Source organism: Pithys albifrons, chromosome 9 (genome assembly GCF_047495875.1).
Source record: "Pithys albifrons albifrons isolate INPA30051 chromosome 9, PitAlb_v1, whole genome shotgun sequence".
Lineage (NCBI taxonomy): Eukaryota > Metazoa > Chordata > Aves > Passeriformes > Thamnophilidae > Pithys > Pithys albifrons.
Window position 1 is genome coordinate 1,202,519 of NC_092466.1, and position 18,693 is coordinate 1,221,211.

The window sequence follows — 18,693 nt, forward strand, 5'->3', positions numbered from 1 at the left end:
CATCTCTCCAGCACATAACAGGGTCTCTCACCTCCACCCATAATTATTTCTCCTCCTGCACTCCTGCAGGTGGGTGAGTTAAACACCCACATCCAGCTCGAACCACACTGCAGAATGCTGGGGCTGCAGAGGAGGTGAAATTCAGGGGGATTGGTCATAATGGACATTTCCCCTCGTTTTCTGTGGGGCCCCAACTGGAGCTTTGGGGGCTGTTTGCAGGTGGGGCTGGGTGGGACAGGAGCTGAGGGGCAGCTCGTGCCCTGCTGGCAAAGCCCCTGGAACAGGGTTGGGCACGGGCTGGTACAGTTCAGGGCACTCAAGTTGCACAGTGTTAGATGGATCCCAGAAACATGGATTTATTCCGAGAGCTGATCCCTGAATTAACAGCTGAGACTGTGCTGGAAAGAGCAAAGAACTCCAAAGCTACTGGGGAAGATGGAGCTGCACCAGCTGCTGCTGCGACCTGGGGCTGTCCCTGCGCTGTCCCTGGTGCTGTCCCTGTGTCTGTGCTGCCCCGGTGCTGTCCTTGGTGCTGTCCCTGGTGCTGTCCCTGGTGCTGTCCCTGTGTCTGTGCTGCCCCTGATGCTGTCCCTGGTGCTGTCCCTGGTGCTGTCCCTGTGCTGTCCCTGGTTCTGTCCCTGTCCCTGTGTCTATGCTGTCCCTGTGCTGTCCCTGTGTCTATGCTGTCCCTGTCCCTGTGCTGTCCCGCTCCTGTCCCTGGTGCTGTCCCTGTGCTGTTCCACTCCTGTCCCTGTGCTGTCCCTGTGTCTGTGCTGCCCCTGGTGCTGTCCCTGTGCTGTCCCTGTGTTTGTACCGTCCCTGTGCTGTCCCTGGTTCTGTCCCTGTCCCTGGTGCTGTCCCTGTGTTTGTGCCGTCCCTGTGCTGTCCCTGGTTCTGTCCCTGTCCCTGGTGCTGTCCCTGTATTTCTGCTGTCCCTGTGCTGTTCCCGCTCCTGTCCCTGGTGCTGTCCTTGGTGCTGTCCCTGTATTTCTGCTGTCCCTGTGCTGTTCCCGCTCCTGTCCCTGGTGCTGTCCCTGTGCTGTCCTTGTACTGTCCCTGTTCTGTAGCTGTCCCTGTCCCTGTGCTCTGTCTGTGCTGTCCTTGTATTGTCCCTGGTGCTGTCCTTGGTGCTGTCCCTGGTGCTGTCCCTGTGTTGTCCCTGCGCTGTCCCTGCTGCTGTCCCTGTCCTGTCCCTGCTGCTGTCCCTGTTCTGTCCTCTCATGCAGCCCAAGGCACTCGTGTCACCAGGGATTGTTCCCAGCAGAACCCCCAAATCCCCACTCAGACCCCCATCAGGGCAGGTTTCTGCTGCGGTTGCAGCTCTGTAATTAAAGATTAACAGAATCACAGACTCATTTAGGTGTTAAAAGCCCTCTCAGGCCATCGAGGCCAACAGTTAAGCCAAGCCCACCACTAAACTGTGTTCCCCAGCATGAAAAGTGTCTGCCCACACCCCCAGCCCCCAAAAGACGTGGGGAATCCTCATCTGAATTCTATGATTCCATGATTCTAAATCCTCATCTGCTCACCAGGAACGCATTTCAAAACTCAAATTAAACCCAAAAGATCCCTTTTGCATCTGGCAGCCAAAGCCAGCCCAGTGTGCACACCCCTCTTAACCCCCACGCTCTCTGGGTGATCCAGGTCTAAACATCTGCAATAAATAATTCCAGAGGCTTTACTTTTATGGTTCCCTCCCCCCGCCCCCACTAATTGCCATCAGCCTTAATTACAGCCCCGGAAGGTTCAGCAGTCATGCAGTATTTATCAGCCTGGCTGCAATGACCCCTGCTTGCTTTTCCTGGGATATGACTAATATTTTATGGCTCTGGAAACACTTAATGTGCCTTCTCCACATGAGGAATATGTGAGGAAGCGTTAAAAGCTTCAGGAGTAACCAAACAGTAAACACACTTAGGGAATTCCTCCAAAGCTTCGTGCCAACACTGGGCAGTGCCCTCTGAGTCTTCCTCAAATCCCTGCTGTGCCAGGGGGATCTCTCAGGCACAGAGGGCAATATTTGGCTTAAATTTTCCTTTGTCTCACGGTCTGCGGGAATTCTTTAGCTCCAATCCCATCCCATTTGGCTGCAGCTCCCCAGAGGTTCGAGGCACAGGACACCCCATGGAATCACATCTCCTTCCCAGAGGGATCAGTGCTGGGAAATAAACAGGTTTGTGAGAGGTGGCAGTGGCTGCCCAAGGATGGGGAGTCACAGAGTGGGATCAGTGCTGGGAATCACAGAGTGGGATCAGTGCTGGGAATCACAGAGTGGGATCAGTGCCGGGAATCACACAGGGGATCAGTGCTGGGACAGTGGGATCAGTGCTGGGAATCACAGAGTGGGATCAGTGCTGGGAATCACACAGGGGGATCAGTGCTGGGAATCACACAGGGGGATCAGTGCTGGGAATCACAGAGTGGGATCAGTGCTGGGAATCACACAGTGGGATCAGTGCTGGGAATCACACAAGGGATCAGTGCTGGGAATCACAGAGTGGGATCAGTGTTGGGAATCACAGAGTGGGATCAGTGCCGGGAATCACAGAGTGGGATCAGTGCCGGGAATCACACAGAGGGATCAGTGCTGGGAATCACAGAGTGGGATCAGTGCTGGGAATCATAGAGTGGGATCAGTGCTGGGAATCACAGAGTGGGATCAGTGCTGGGAATCACACAGAGGGATCAGTGCTGGGAATCACACAGAGGGATCAGTGCTGGGAATCACAGAGTGGGATCAGTGCTGGAACAGTGGGATCAGTGCTGGGAATCACAGAGTGGGATCAGTGCTGAGAATCACAGAGTGGGATCAGTGCTGGGAATCACACAGAGGGATCAGTGCTGGGAATCACAGAGGGGGATCAGTGCTGGGAATCACAGAGAGGGATCAGTGCTGGGAATCACAGAGTGGGATCAGTGCTGGGAATCACACAGAGGGATCAGTGCTGGGAATCACAGAGAGGGATCAGTGCTGGGAATCACAGAGTGGGATCAGTGCTGGGAATCACACAGAGGGATCAGTGCTGGGAATCACAGAGAGGGATCAGTGCTGGGAATCACAGAGTGGGATCAGTACTGGGAATCACAGAGTGGGATCAGTGCTGGGAATCACAGAGTGGGATCAGTGCTGGAATCACACATGTCTGTCAGAGGTGGCAGTGGCTGCCCAAGGAGAAGGGGGTCACAGTGGGAGCTCCTGGGGGTTCTCACCTCTGAGCAGTGTTTGCCCTTCAGGCCAGAGCTGCCTCTTCATTAACACTCATTAACATGTCCTGCCCAGGGAAATGGAGGGGAAAATGCTCTTCACTATTGGCCCACAGTCCAGTGGGAGATTAGGGAATATTCCCTGGATTATCCCACTTTCCCCCCCTCTCTGTGTCCCACTGTGGATGCTCCTCGAGTCCTGCAGGGCCAGGACACCCAGGGGCAGGAGGGGGAAGGTTCAAGTGAAGCCCCACAGAGCCACCTCCTGCCACCTCTGCCCCACCAACCTCAGCAGCCACCACCCTCTTTAATGCACCCCCGGCTCATTTGCCCTCAAAAGGCTCAAGGGAACACTTTTTCCCAATAAAAGCATCCCAAAGAAGAAGAACTGCCTGCCAGAGACCTTTAAGGATTATTCCAGAAGCAATAATAAGCATTATAAATGATCCCTGTATTTTTTAATATATCACAGCTCTGAGTTTTAATAGCCTTTATTAAAATGTTCTTGTTGGGAGCAGTGGATTTTAGTGTTGGCACTATATAAAAAAGAAAACGTTTATGATGTACACCAGGATAATTTTACATAAAAGCTGATCTTTTTCATATTAATTTATCTACTGCCATTTATCCTCTTTATTCTTTCCCAGCCTATTTTTTAACCTACTGAAGAACTTCAGACTCACTGAAATTACCACTGTCTTACCTTTAAATCAGTTGGTTTAATTCATTAGGTTCTATTATGGAGCAGCTTAGTGGTACTAATCATATTTTCCAGTCTAAAGATAAATAGATTTACCCCAAAAAACAAAGGGCAAGTGTGAACTGCTGGGTTTGAAGCTGGAGAAGGGGAGGGGGGGGAAGAGAAATATCCTGGAATCACATGGAAATCTCCACAAAAGAGCTTTTGAGCCAAGCCTTGACCCAAAGAAGGCTGTAGAATTAGGGGATAAGACACTATTTCGTTTCTGAGTCTTCAAGAAAAATAAGACTTTTATGTTCTCTGTGATAATCTTCAATCAATCATTCAATCACTTCCCAGCAGTTCTGGCTCCCTGGGGAGGTCCAGGGTGACACCAGGGTGGCCATTGTGACAAACTCTGCCAGAAGGGCTGGGAGGAGGATCTGGGGATCTGCAGCTCTGCCCTCAGTGCTGGGAGGGGGAGAGAGTTTGGAATCCTGGAGTGGTTGGGGTTGGAAGGGACCCCAAAGCCCACCCAGTGCCACCCCTGCCATGGGCAGGGACACCTCCCACCAGCCCAGGCTGCTCCAAGCCCTGTCCAGCCTGGCCTGGGACACTCCCAGGGATGGGGCAGCCACAGCTTCTCTGGGCACCTGTGCCAGGGCCTGCCCACCCTCCCAGCCAGGGATTTCTCTTCAGGACAGGGGTGACCCCACACATTCAATAATGTGCTCCCAGGCGAGGCTGATGGAAATAATTCTACAGAAAGAAGAATCCTCCCATTTTCTCTCAGTGGTACCTGATGAAAACACCTCAGTGCTGGCTGCCTGTGGTGCTTGCCCTGGGCAGGGTTAGCCCAGGTGACCTGGGAGGGGACAGGTGAGGGAGGAGATAAGAGTATAGCAATTAAGATAACAAGATGCAAGTGTCTAATAAGGCCATTCTAATTAGCTGGTGCTTCCCAATGATTTGATACCACCCAACAAAAGCAGTGAGGAACCTGCAGGTTGGGACACAGGCTGGGTAAGGACACCCTTCTCCCACCTCATTTCCAGCTCCCTGACCCAGTGCTGGGGCATTTTAGGGCACGTTGGGGCATTTTAGGGCACGTTGGGGCATTTTAGGGCATACATTGGATTGCCACGTCCTCCTGCCCAGTGTGCCACTTGCTCCATGCCAGCTCCTAAAGCAGGGGGGACACACCTGCCCATGGAGGGTTTGTTACCCCCCAGCAGTCCTGTCCTCCTGCCCAGTGTGCCACTTGCTCCATGCCAGCTCCTAAAGCAGGGGGGACACACCTGCCCATGGAGGGTTTGTTACCCCCCAGCAGTCCTGTCCTCCTGCCCAGTGTGCCACTTGCTCCCTCCCAACACCTGAGGTAGGGGGGACACACCTGCCCATGGAGGGTTTGCAATTATTTCCTGAACGTTCTGAGCCTGCAGAAGTAAGATCTGTATCTTCACCCTCCATAAAACCCGTCCCTGGCACACTGTGACAGCCCAGCAGACACAGGTCATAAACATCAGTGAGGGATGAAGGAACCCAACCTGCCCTCCACACCTGCAGGGAACAGGGAAACAACTTTGGCAGCACTGCAATAAAATCTGGGGGTTTGCTGGGATTAACAGGGGGGGATTTTCTTGTTTAAGATGATTGTTGAGCACATGCAAAGTATTGGGGTGGTTTATCTGGATGTGCCAGTGATGGGGGTGCAAAGAGAGAGCTGGCAGAAAAGGGCACATTAAGGATTGAACCCCAGATAAAGATTGAACCCCAGATTAAGGATTGAACCCCAGATAAAGACTGAACCCCAGATTAAAGATTGAACCCCAGATTAAGGATTGAACCCCAGATAAAGACTGAACCCCAGATTAAAGATTGAACCCCAGATTAAGGATTGAACCCCAGATAAAGATTGAACCCCAGATTAAGGATTGAACCCCAGATAAAGATTGAACCCCAGATTAAAGATTGAACCCCAGATTAAGGATTGAACCCCAGATAAAGATTGAACCCCAGATTAAGGATTGAACCCCAGACTAAGGATTGAACCCCAGATTAAGGATTGAACCCCAGATTAAGGCCTGAACCCCAGATTAAGGATTGAACCCCAGACAAAGATTGAACCCCAGATTAAGGATTGAACCCCAGATTAAGGATTGAACCCCAGATCCAGACTGCATCTGAAGGCAATTGGCACTTCATGTTGGAATGAACAGGGAGTTTTATGTTTGGTGAATGAGTCAACAAACCCCTCCCAAATAAAGCACTGGGAAACAATCAGGGACATGCCATGGAATTACTGCATTAAATTCCTGCCCTGGCTCTGGCAGTCCTGGCACATCAGGTGGCACAGCAATAAAACCTGGGTGGGTGTTTTCCTCAGTGTCAGCACATTGTTGGGGAAGGACTGTCAGAGCTGGGCCACTGAAAAGTGCTTTGTGTCACACTTATCTGTCACTATCAAGCCTTTATTTCCTTTGTCAGCTGTTATTTCTAAGCAGCAGGAGCTGTGGACATGGGGTTTGATTTATTTATTGTTAAAAACAATTTTTCTACTCCAAAAGCAGCTGATTTTCAGGAGTTATTTTATCACTGCACTGTTGTATTTTCTGTCTCAAACACCACAGACAAAGAAGGGTTTCAAATTACAAAAGCTGGAGGTTGTTTGCCTTCCCAGGTTTTATTACATGTTCTTTTTATCTCACAGATCACAGAATGAGAGGTTTGGCTTGGAAGGGACCTTAAAGCTCATCTCTGCCCACCCCTTGCCAGGGGCAGGGCACCTTCCACTGGACCAGGTCACCCCAAGCCCCATCCAACCTGGTTTGCATTTCAAATGCAAGACCTGAGAATAACTTGATGACTGAGCAGCCTTTCCAGGGAAATGTTGTTATCCCAAAAGTTATCCCAAAAGAAGTTCCCCCCCCCCAGGGGTCAACACGAGATGCCATCACGAGAGGGGGTCAACAGGTTCACACACACAGAGTTAAAGCATCAGGAACACACCTCAGAAGGGAGAGTGTGGCCCTGACCCTCCCAGGTGCTGGCAAAAAACTCATTCTACACTTTCAGGACTTATTTTTGGAATGTAAACAGGCAAGAGCATTATCTGCCAGCAAACAGCCCAGGCTGGCACCACCAGCTCTGCTGGCACTGGCAATGCCAACAACCCCAATTCTGCTCTGCTCCTGGAGAACAAATCCCATGAGGAGCAGCTGAGGGAGCTGGGGGGGCTCAGCTGGAGCAAAGGAGGCTCAGGGGGCACCTTCTGGCTCTGCAATCCCTGCCAGGAGGGGGGAGCCGGGACAGGGGGTCGGGCTGTGCCCCAGGGCACAGGGACAGGAGGAGAGGGCACGGCCTCAGGCTGGACCAGGGCAGGGGCAGGGGGCACAGCAGCAGGAATTTCTGCATGGAAAGGGTGGGCAGGCACTGGCAGGGGCTGCCCAGGGAGGTTTGGAGTGCCCAGCCCTGGAGGTGCCCAAGTCAGGACTGGCCATGGCACTGAGTGCTCTGGGCTGGGGGACAAGGTGGGCATCGGGCACAGGGTGGGCTCCATGGGCTGGGAGGGCTTTGCCAAGGTGGGCATCAGGCACAGGGTGGGCTCCATGGGCTGGGAGGGCTTTGCCAAGGTGGGCATCGGGCACAGGGTGGGTTCCATGGGCTGGGAGGGCTTTGCCAAAGTGGGCATCGGGCACAGGGTGGGCTCCATGGGCTGGCAGGATCTTCCCAAGGTGGGCATCGGGCACAGGGTGGGCTCTGTGGACTGGCAGGGCTTTGCCAGCCTCAGGGATCCTGGGATTCTTTGCTGCTCTCCCTCAGAGTGGGGTAGAAGGAAGAAAAAGGAGTTTCAGGCCATCTCATCTCTGGCAAAGTTGGGGAAAGTTTCCTGTAGCCAATTGTTCTTAATCTTGAGAACATTTCACTGCCTCAGATCCTCTCCCTGCCCAGTTCAGGGACTGGCACAAACAGGGAATGGCCAAGAGCAGCTGCCACAGTCCCGGGGCAAACCCACAGGAGGCTTCACTTCCCATCACAAAACTGGAACAAAACTGAAGTGAGATTTCAATGAAGCTTCAATTGTTCTGCATCTGCTGCCCAGAAGTGATGGCAGAGTTTGGACCAGTCTCTGCCTCTCAAAGCCAAGTGTGAATAATGCATGGGAGGCAGGAACTCAGGTTGGCTTCTCCAGGAGGAGCTGGAGCTGCACTCCCACATTCCCTTCATTTCCTCCCCATCAGACTCACAAGCAGCCCCTCTCCAGCTCATGAATATTGGAGCAATATGACAGTGCAGGGTATTGTAATTGAAAGCATATTAATTACAGCTCGTCTCCCATTCTCTGCCTCTATAATCTCAGCTGAAAAGGAGTCATTACCCAAGCCAGAAAGTCAGGCTTTATTCAGGCCACTGTTATCTTTGCCAGCAGATGGGAAGTTATTAATTTAAAGTGGTAAAACAGCTCAAGCTCTGGATCCTTCATTGTTTCAGACATTAAGACAAGCTGGTACTCACTTAAGTCATCAAGATTTACTTGATTAATTTTCGCTTCAGGGGGCAGGGACTGTGGATTCTTTGGGATTAGAACTTTCCTCCTGACAAATCTCTGCAGGGAGCAGGAGGTGGAATTCCAGTTGGAGGGACCAGCAGTGCCCAGCACAGTTTGCTTTGGTTTCTGGGATCCCTCCCACTCAGCACAGGCAGGAAAAGCTGCTCAGTGTAACTATTTCTGTTCTCTTTGCTCCTAAATCCCTTTCAAACACTCCCCAATCATCCCCTCAAACACATCAGCAGGTCCTGTGGCCCCTCCTTTTGCAGACCCACAGAGAGACACTTATTAAGATTCCTCTTTTTTATTACCTTATGGAAGTGAAACTTTAACTCTTGGGGGCTGCTCATTTTATATTTTCAGATTTTAAACCTGCTGCCTTTGGTCAGGAGAAACTCAGGGCTCCACTCTGGTTTTGGGGATGTGATACAGAGAAATAGATTTGGACTTTTTCAGTGATGAGGTGGTTGAGTTACCCGTGAAAAAGTGAGTTGTGGTTCTTAGTCTGACATACCCACTGAAATAATTAATGTAAGAATGATTTAATGATACTATTAGTCTATTAATTGCTGGAAATGGAGCTGCACTCGGAGTGCTCTGTGGTTTGAGACCTTCAAATTTCACAGTTTGTATCTGAAAGAGAATTGCAAAAGCTGGAATGAAATACAGAAATCTGGAGAGAACAGAATTAGGAGACACTTCCCCATCCCTGGGAGTGTCCCAGGCCAGGCTGGACAGGGCTTGGAGCAGCCTGGGCTGGTGGGAGGTGTCCCTGTCCATGGCAGGGGTGGCACTGGGGGGGCTTTGGGGTCCTTCCAGCCCAAACCATTCCATGGTTGTTCTGTGATGGTTTTATGGCACAGCAAAGACATTTCAATACAAAACAAATATGAATATTTCCCCACTTGTCTGTCTGACACTTCTGTTGACAAAACACACTTTGCCAAAGAGAACACCAGGATAAATGAGGGCAGATTAACCCCAGAACCAACTGCTCTCTCTTCCCCATGTCCTGGAGCTCCTGGTGAGGTCACTCAGCACAGCACAAGGACCATTTGCTGCTCCACCTTTCCCCTCAGACACAGAGCTCTGAATGATTTGCCAACCAAATGCAGCCCAAAATCATCCTGGCAATCAGAAATGACCCAGAAACCAGAACAGCCAAGAGCAGGGGAGGGTCAGGACTCTGCTCCCTGCACGTGGAGAGCAGAGAAGAGCAGGAGGGAAAAGGGAAATCAGCTCCTTCTGTCCAAGGCACAGACATGGAGAGGGGACACAATTCCTGAGATTGCACCCAGCCTTAATTCAGAGTTCTCTGCAGCTCTGGCCTTGCTGAAATCCAGTGGAGCCAAACAGGTCCAGTGCAGATGGAAGATGAACAAAATGCATCTCATCCTGCAGCCTCCAAAACAAAACTGCAAACCCCCATTTTTAAAGAATTCTATTAACTGAATTTTCTTCAAATACCTTTTTGAATGAGGAGAAATAACTTCATTGGACACACTCTCCTGATCCTGAGGGATTCGTTGGTCCCTGAGGCACAAGGAGGGGCCACAAAGCTGAACATGCCCAAGTTTTTGGGCTGTTTCCTGTGAAAGGAGAAGGAACATCTTTCAAACCCCAAGGCCATATTTTTGCAGCTGATGCACTGCCCATTCCTCACAGCAACTCTGCAGCTCCCAGGTGTCTTGGTTTGAGATAAGCAACTGCCAACCCCCCCAAGCAGAGAGAGAAAAGCCTCCCTCCTAACACCAGGGAAAGGGAGGAAAAGAGAGGGGAAAGGAAAAAACACTTCAAACTGCATTTATACTAAATCTACATATATTTTTCACAGAAAGAAAGAGACAATTAGAAGAGAGTACAAATATTCACTCACACAAGTCTGCAACAACAAGTTCCCCACCTCAACTTCTTAACCAACACACAAATTCTACTGTCCTAACTACACATTACTTAAGAAGAAGCTTATTCCCCAGGGAGACAAACCCAAGCAGAAAGGAGAGACCCAGAACAACACATTTTACTTTCCTGAGGTACCCTGTGAGCCAGTGGTGGGCCTGGTCCTCTCCATGCCCCCTGGGACAGCATCGTGTGTCCTCCCAAGAGGAGGCTGAGAAGCGACTCCTTAACCACTCCCACACTGGTTCCTACTGCCCTGGAGATGATGTCATAATGTGATATGGAATACAAAATTACTGGCTAGAAGAGGTCAGCTGTTAGCTCAGCCCAGCTCAAGTCAGCTGACAGCTTCAGCCTAGTCCAGACTTCAGAGCCCAAATCTAGGCCCACCTGGGTGAACCCATAACACCAGGCCAGCAGGAAGGAGCAAAGTCTAACTCAAAATTGCCTAAATTCAGCATTTAGCAAATATTATCACCACTTCCAGTGCTTCTACTGCTTTTATTCTCCAATTTGGTATTAATAGAAAGGCAGGAATTTGTTGAAAATTACTGTCAAATAGAAGTCAGGGCTTTTATCAACACTTTATTTTCCAAGCCTTTTTCTAGCATTGAAATCAGTGTGAATCTGTTGTCAAAATGCTGCATTGAACATTTAATCAGCATCAGAGATAGATTTATTCACTGGGAAACCTTCCCTTCAACCACAGCAAGGAATGTTTTCTCTCCCAAAGGCTGCAAAAGTCACTTCAATGTGAATTCTTGGGATGATCATGAATTAATGGCTTGTGGAGTGAATAAATAAGTGTGGGTTTGGTGGCTGGGAATAAAGAATTCACTTGCAAGGACACATCTGAGACCCCCCAGCTCCCCAAACTCCTTTTCTCCCCAAACTCCAGCACAGCTTTTCTCCTGATTTCTGCCCAGTTTGACTTTGGCCCTTCTGCAGATCTTTGGCTGTGGCTGGACTCAAATAAGAGTGTGAAGACAGAAAAATAGGAAAGGAAGAGAGAAAAATAGGAATATTAGAAGACAGAAAAATAGGAAAGGAAGAGAGAAAAATAGGAATATTAGAAGACAGAAAAATAGGAAAGGAGGACAGAAAAATAGGAATATTAGAAGACAGAAAAATAGGAAAGGAGGACAGAAACATAGGAAAGGAAGAGAGAAAAATAGGAATAGAACATGACCCCACACCACTAACTCAAGGGATGTCCCCACATTCCCATCCTTGTCTCCCCAAAGGCAGAGTTCCCCCTGGCCCCTCTCTGTGCTTCCCTCCCCCATGGCCTGTGGGGACATGCCTGGCACACCCCCCTGTGGGACATGCCTGGCACAAACACCCTGTGGGACATGCCTGGCACAAACACCCTGTGGGACATGCCTGGCACACCCCCCTGTGGGGACATGCCTGGCACAAACACCCTGTGGGACATGCCTGGTACAAACACCCTGTGGGGACATGCCTGGCACAAACACCCCCCTGTGGGACATGCCTGGCACACCCCCTGTGGGGACATGGCTGGCACAAACACCCTGTGGGACATGCCTGGCACACCCCCTGTGGGACATGCCTGGCACAAACACCCTGTGGGACATGCCTGGCACAAACACCCTGTGGGACATGCCTGGCACAAACACCCCCCTGTGGGACATGCCTGGCACACCCCCCTGTCGGACATGCCTGGCACACCCCCTGTGGGACATGCCTGGCACACCCCCCTGTGGGACATGCCTGGCACAAACACCTGTGGGACATGCCTGGCACACCCCCTGTGGGGACATGCCTGGCACAAACACCCTGTGGGGACATGCCTGGCACAAACACCCTGTGGGACATGCCTGGCACACCCCCTGTGGGGACATGCCTGGCACACCCCCGTGTGGGACATGCCTGGCACAAACACCCCCCTGTGGGGACATGCCTGGCACACCCCCCTGTGGGGACATGCCTGGCACAAACACCCTGTGGGACATGCCTGGCACAAACACCCTGTGGGACATGCCTGGCACACCCCCTGTGGGACATGCCTGGTACAAACACCCTGTGGGGACATGCCTGGCACAAACACCCCCCTGTGGGACATGCCTGGCACAAACACCCCCCTGTGGGGACATGCCTGGCACACCCCCTGTGGGGGCACGGCCAGCACTGGGCTTGGGGCACTCCAAGCAGCCTCTGGGGCTGGGTGTGCCCAAAGGACCGTCTGAACTGAACTGAGAGAAAAACTAAATCCCCTTTGGAGGGGGTTTATTTCCAAAGCAAGGAGAGGGTGGAGATGGAGCTCCTGTGGCTGTTGCTGCTGAAGAGGGAAAGGAGGACCCTCCAGTCCAACAGGGAAGAGCCCCTTCAGTTCCTCTCCAAGCCCCAGTTACCCCCTGCAGCTCCCAACCCAACATTATTGAGTTTAAGGACTCAAAGCCATCTGGGAAGGTATTTCTATGATAGCAATACTCAGTTACTCATTAAACAGGTGAACACAGTGAAGGAGCCCCAAAGGTTTCAGTTTTGAGGCAGAAACTGTCACTGAAGGCTGAAATCAGGGAGATTTTTGCTGTGATCTTTCCCAGGAAAGCCTTTCGTTTCCTCCTTCTTGTTATCTGGGAGATCAGAGTCTGTCAGTTCTCAGACATAACAGCATTATTATTATTATTATTATTATTATTATTACTATTGCCATCATCACCACCACCATCATTAGCATTAAAATAACTTTATTAGTGTGATTAACACCAGCTCTGACTCCACCAGCACACGAGATCCCACGTCCTGTCAAATGGTCCAGAGTTGAAGAAATTGGCCAGTTTTGAGCTTTCCCTTCATCAGGTTTAATTAAACTTTAACTTCAGGCATTTAAGACTTGATCATCACTCTCGGGTCACGTTCTAGTGGGTGGTAATTATATCGATATAATATAAGAAACCTGATGGGGTTTTAAGACACTTTCCCAGTTTCTCTGCTTTAATTAGAGAATCACTTCACAACCATCCATGAGGTAATTATTTTTGAACACTGCTTTAGTATTTTGACCCTTCTCTGTGCCAGCACTGAGTTATTTGGAAGGCAAACACCTGCAGGTGAGGGAGGAAGCCAAGCAGGTGGGACCAGTGCTCAGAAGTGGGGCAGAAATGAAGGAATTGTGCAGGGATTGCAGGGAAAGTGCCTGAAATGCCATAAAATGGGAATACAGCAAACACTGATGGGTTTGTAGTGTGGGAGTGGAGGAGCCCTTGGAGGGAGGGAGGGAGGGAGGGAGGGAGGGATGAAGAGAGGGAGGGAGGGAGGGAGGGAGGGAGGGAGGGAGGGAGGGAGGGAGGGAGGGATGGGGGAATGGATGGATGGATGGATGGATGGATGGATGGATGGATGGATGGATGGATGGATGGATGGATGGATGAGGGAATGGATGGATGGATGGATGGGGGGATGGATGGATGGATGGATGGATGGATGGATGGATGGATGGATGGATGGATGGATGGATGGATGGATGGGGGAATGGATGGATGGGGGGATGGATGGATGGATGGATGGATGGATGGATGGATGGATGGATGGATGGATGGATGGATGGATGGATGGGGGAATGGATGGATGGGGGGATGGATGGATGGATGGATGGATGGATGGATGGATGGATGGATGGATGGATGGATGGAGGGATGGAGGGAGGGAGGGACTCACTGAGGTTTTCTGCTGAGAACTCCATGGCAATGGCACCTCCAGGAGGGACAGGAGTTGGTGAGGTGGCACAGCCAGTGCTGTGAGCTGGGGACATAAAGGGCACCCTACATTTAGAGGCATCTCTCACCACCAACCACAGGAGAAAATCATCTCTCAGTTGGTGCAAACCAACATGTGCTCAAGGGTGTGCGAAGCCAAAACCTGAGCTGGGCTAAAATCCATTATTCTCACATAATCTCCATCTCAGCGGGGTTGTTTTCCAAATCTGAGGCTCCCTGGAGCCTCACAGCTCAAATCCAACCCAGTCAGAACAACCACACACACAAAAGCCTCATTTCTGGCCAGTCCTTAGACATGAGGGACATTTTCAGCACACTGAGCATCTCCTTTCTGCAAAGCCGTGCTCAGTTTGTTTGCAAAAATCACAGTGCAGAAAAATCCATGAAAAGTTGTGTTTTCCTAGTCCTAAACCAAGGTTTGCCATCCTCTCCTGGGATGTCCCAGCCCTCCTGCAGGACCTGCCTGGCTCTAACCAAGCTCCCACCAGGCTTGTTGCACTTATTTTCCCCGCTGTTTATAAAGTTGTATCTGTGTCCAAACACACCCAGCAGTGAAGGAACATCAACAGTCAATATGTAATTAGTGCCAAAGAAAAGATCATTGTTAGGATGCCAACAAAAAAAAGCCCAAAACAACAACCAAAGTGTGATTTTAAGACCAATTAAAGGGATAAAAAAAGCTTTATCAACAGGGATTATTGTTTTCCAGTCCACTCTAATAAAATGCAGCAGCTTTAAATGGTTTGCTGTGACAGAAAATATTGAGTGTGTGTTAGAAACTCACCTATGAGAGCCCAAACATCATGTTTTCCTCCTCAATCCACTTAAACTGAATTGATCAGAAAGAATAAAATTATGGTTGATCCTGAAACAGTAGAAATCAGAGCAGAAAAACAAGTACAAATATCTCAGTTGTACTCAGGGTGTGCTGAAACGGTGCAGGGCCAATGGCAGTGCCAGGAGGAGGCTCCTCCAAGCTTTGGGGAGCAAGATGACTCCCCTGGGGTGGGGTGGGATCCATGAGAGGTCTCTGGACATCCCAGAGCTTGGCACGGGAGGGTGTCCCAGTTCAGCAGGTGGGCCCAGTTTGTCCCTGTGTGGGTGTGACCAAAGCTGGGCATTCTAAACCCTCTGGGCCATTGCCCAGCAACTGTTCCCAATGGCCCATTGGCAGCAGCTGCCCAGGGCACAGCTGAGCCCTCAGGCTGGGAGCTGGCTGGGAAAGAAGCCTGGCAAAGGAGCTGGGAGAACTGCCCTGCAGGGACTCCTTGGCACCTCCACACCCACCTGAGGGCTCAGCTCTGCCCATGGGCCAGCAACGAGTCCAAAATCCCCCCTGACTGCCAGAGTCAGATCCCCCAGTGTGGAACTCCCTATCCTGGGGGAGGCACTGGGGGCTCCCACCCAAACCTGAGGGGAGACAATCTTGGGGTTTGGGGACTTGGGGAACCACTGGTCAGATCCAGAGGAGGAGCAGCCCCTGCACAGGAGGAGCCCCCCACTCTGGCCCAGACTGTGCCATCATCTGCACCAACAGGTTTCTCCCTTCCTTTTCCTTTGGACTTGGGGGAACCACGTGGGGCTCAGCACAGGGGCCACCAAACCCCCCTGTGTTTGTGCCCCAGGGGGTGGGTTACACTGCTGGGCTTGGGGTTAAACCCAATTTCTCTTTGTGCCATTACATTGATTGTAATATTGTTATTAAATTGTAACTCTGACTTATACTCTCTTTTGTGGTGGGTTTGTTTCTCCTGACAGTTTCCCTTTAAACCAGCACATTCCCACAGCCCAGGAGTGGCAGTGCCAACAGCCTCCCCTGCATCAGGTTTGGCACTGCACTGAGACTGGGGAGCATTTGGAGGCTCTGGAAGATGTGGAACAAAAAGCACTTTCTTTGCTATAAAGCCCCTGACCCTGCCCTGGAATTGAACTCTTTTGCTGCTTTGCAGCCTCTCTGAGCAGCCCCAGGCAGGGCAGGGGCCAGACCTGCAGAGCTGCTGCCCAGCCCTGGGAGCCTCCAAAGCTCTGCTGGAGCAGCACCCAGAGCAGAGAATGGTGTCAAACAGCCAGACCCAAACCCTCCAGGTGAGCACCTCAATGGGCAGCCCCAGAGGACAACCTTGACCTTCACTCCTTCACAATGACCTCGAGTTCTGTGTCAGCCCAGGGAAGCACCACAAAAATTGGGTCCCTTGGTGCTCCAGGATAGACCTGGCAATTCTCAGAGAACTGCCCAGAGGAAAATGCCCACAGTTCTAATCCAAATTATCCCATGTAATCAGCATTCCAAATGTATTTCTGAAATAGAAAAGCTCTTTAGAAAACCCACGTTTGCTCATTATAATTCATTGAAAAATCCTTAATTTTACAGTTACATCTGTCAGTGGCAAATTACATCAAATTCTCCAAAAGAAGAGGAAATGATGAGGGATTTATGTTCAGAAACTCCAGTTAAATGGGCCCTCTGAGGAAGGACCACATTTTCTCAACGCCTTTTTGGTGCCACTCAGCAGCAGCTCCACCAGTGATGAAGCTCCAGCACAAGATTCAGTCGTAGCCCTTTGAATAACAACAAATTCTCAGCTTCCCTCTCAGAAAAATTCCCAAATCTCACCTTCCTAACCCCCCGAGAAGCAGCAGGAAGATAAACTCTTCTGCAGTGCTGGAGGAACAGTGTTTTCCAGCCCACAGCCACTACTCCACCTCTGAGCATGAAGAACCCAATAAATCTGTTCCTTTTAGAGATCTATCTTAGGAAAAGAACACAATTTTTCCATGAACAGCATCCCAGCACCACGGCAGAGGATGGAAATGAAGCCATTAGCAATAAATTCCCCTCCCCGAGCTTATCTGTGAGAACCAGCCCACCAGCTCTGCTCTGTCCCTGACAAAGCCACATCTAATCCTTTCCTCGGGATGTTTTCCAAAGGTTTCCCTCACTCCACGTCTCAGGGTCCTGTGAGTGTTGTAGGCACCTCCCCTGGTGCTTGTCTTGGCAGACTGATGGAACCAACACCAGGAGTCTGGGAAATTCTGAGGTATATATTAAAAATGTCTCAAACAATTCTATGGATAAGCCACAGCGATCAAAAATAATAAGAAATAAATAAATCAGCCATGCCAGGGGCTTGGGCAGGGGTGAGTGCTGAGGGCAGGGCTGGAGGGCAGCACAGGAGGGGGCAGGGCTGCAACAGTCCCTTGTGCTCCACAACAATGATCTGTGCTCGGGTTTCAGGTGGATTTCTATCCATCTTCGTGCCAGAGGTGTCTTAGTCATGGAATGTCATTGGCAGAGCCCAAGTGGGGAGTCACTTCTATGGGGAGGAGGGGCTGAGGGAGCTGGGGGGGCTCAGCTGGAGCAAAGGAGGCTCAGGGGGCACCTTCTGGCTCTGCATCCCTGCCAGGAGGGGGGAGCCAGGACAGGGGGTCGGGCTGTGCCCCAGGGCACAGGGACAGGAGGAGAGGGCACGGCCTCAGGCTGGGCCAAGGCAGGGGCAGGGGGCACAGCAGCAGGAATTTCTGCCAGGAAAGGGCGGGCAGTCACTGGCAGGGGCTGCCCAGCCCATGGAGCCCACCCTGTGCCCGATGCCCACCTTGGAAAAGCCCTCCCAGCCCAGGGAACTCACCCTGTGTCCAATGCCCACATTGGCAAAGCCCTCCCAGCCCATGGAGCCCACCCTGTGCCCGATGCCCACCTTGGAACAGCCCTCCCAGCCCATGGAGCCCACCCTGTGCCCGATGCCCACCTTGGCAAAGCCCTCCCAGCCCATGGAGCCCACCCTGTGCCCGATGCCCACCTTGGCAAAGCCCTCCCAGCCCATGGAGCCCACCCTGTGCCCAATGCCCACCTTGTCCCCCAGTCCAGAGCACTCAGTGCCATGGCCAGTCCTGCCTTGGACACCTCCAGGGCTGGGCACTCCAACCTTCCCTGGGCAGCCCCTGCCAGGGCCTGCCCACCCTTTCCAGGCAGAAGGTCCTGGATGTGCAGCCCATGGTGGGTCAGCTGTGGGGTGGGACCAACACTGGCTCAAGGAGGACACTCCTCCTGCCCCTGTGCCCTGTCACATCTCCAGCCAGAGCCTGCTGGGCTGTCACTGCCGAGTTCTGGTGTGTGGGTGACCAAAGCAGCAGCCAAGAGCATCGTTGTCCCTCCTCTGCTGCTGCACAGATGATGTGCCGGGACCTGATTTCCCATTATGGCCTAATTAAGGAGGCAATTTGTGCCTTTGCTCACACGCTTCGCTTACGTGAGCCTTTGGTTTCACTTGGAAGTGATTTGGGGAAAACTTGTGCCTCTAATAATGTTCTTGCAGATAACCAATTAAGCTCCTAAATTAGCATGTCTCTCCAGAAACAGCTGAAAGAGAAATATTGAATTAAAAAAGCAATTTTCTTCATGAGGTGATGATTTAGCAAGGATTTCATTCTGCCCTGTGAGTGCCAGCCTGCTGCTCCTTCAGGTTATTAGGATAAATATTGGGGAGTCAAGGTCTGGATCTGTATTTCTCAAACCTTTGGGGTGACCTTTGTTAGAAATAATCACAGAAACCTCTGGCATTGGAAGAAACCCATAAAGCTCATGGAGTCCAACTCCCTGTGGGACCATATGTGATAAAAGG

At 51.2% G+C, this 18,693-nt stretch overlaps 1 long non-coding RNA gene across 7 annotated transcripts in view; it reads right to left on the bottom strand.

Moving 5' to 3' along the window:
• The window catches only part of LOC139675720 (uncharacterized), a 51,873-nt gene that overhangs the window by 31,380 nt on the left and 1,800 nt on the right, over positions 1–18,693 (bottom strand). For 2 of the 7 annotated variants that reach the window (XR_011698531.1, XR_011698527.1), the window contains exon 2: positions 9,900–10,021. This is a non-coding gene — a long non-coding RNA (uncharacterized lncRNA). Of the gene's footprint in view, positions 1–1,728; positions 2,159–3,210; positions 3,273–8,313; positions 9,066–9,899; positions 10,022–14,015; positions 14,100–14,858; positions 14,940–18,693 lie in introns of those variants that run through there. The other 5 variants (XR_011698526.1, XR_011698529.1, XR_011698528.1 and 2 more) reach the window with 5 other exon arrangements.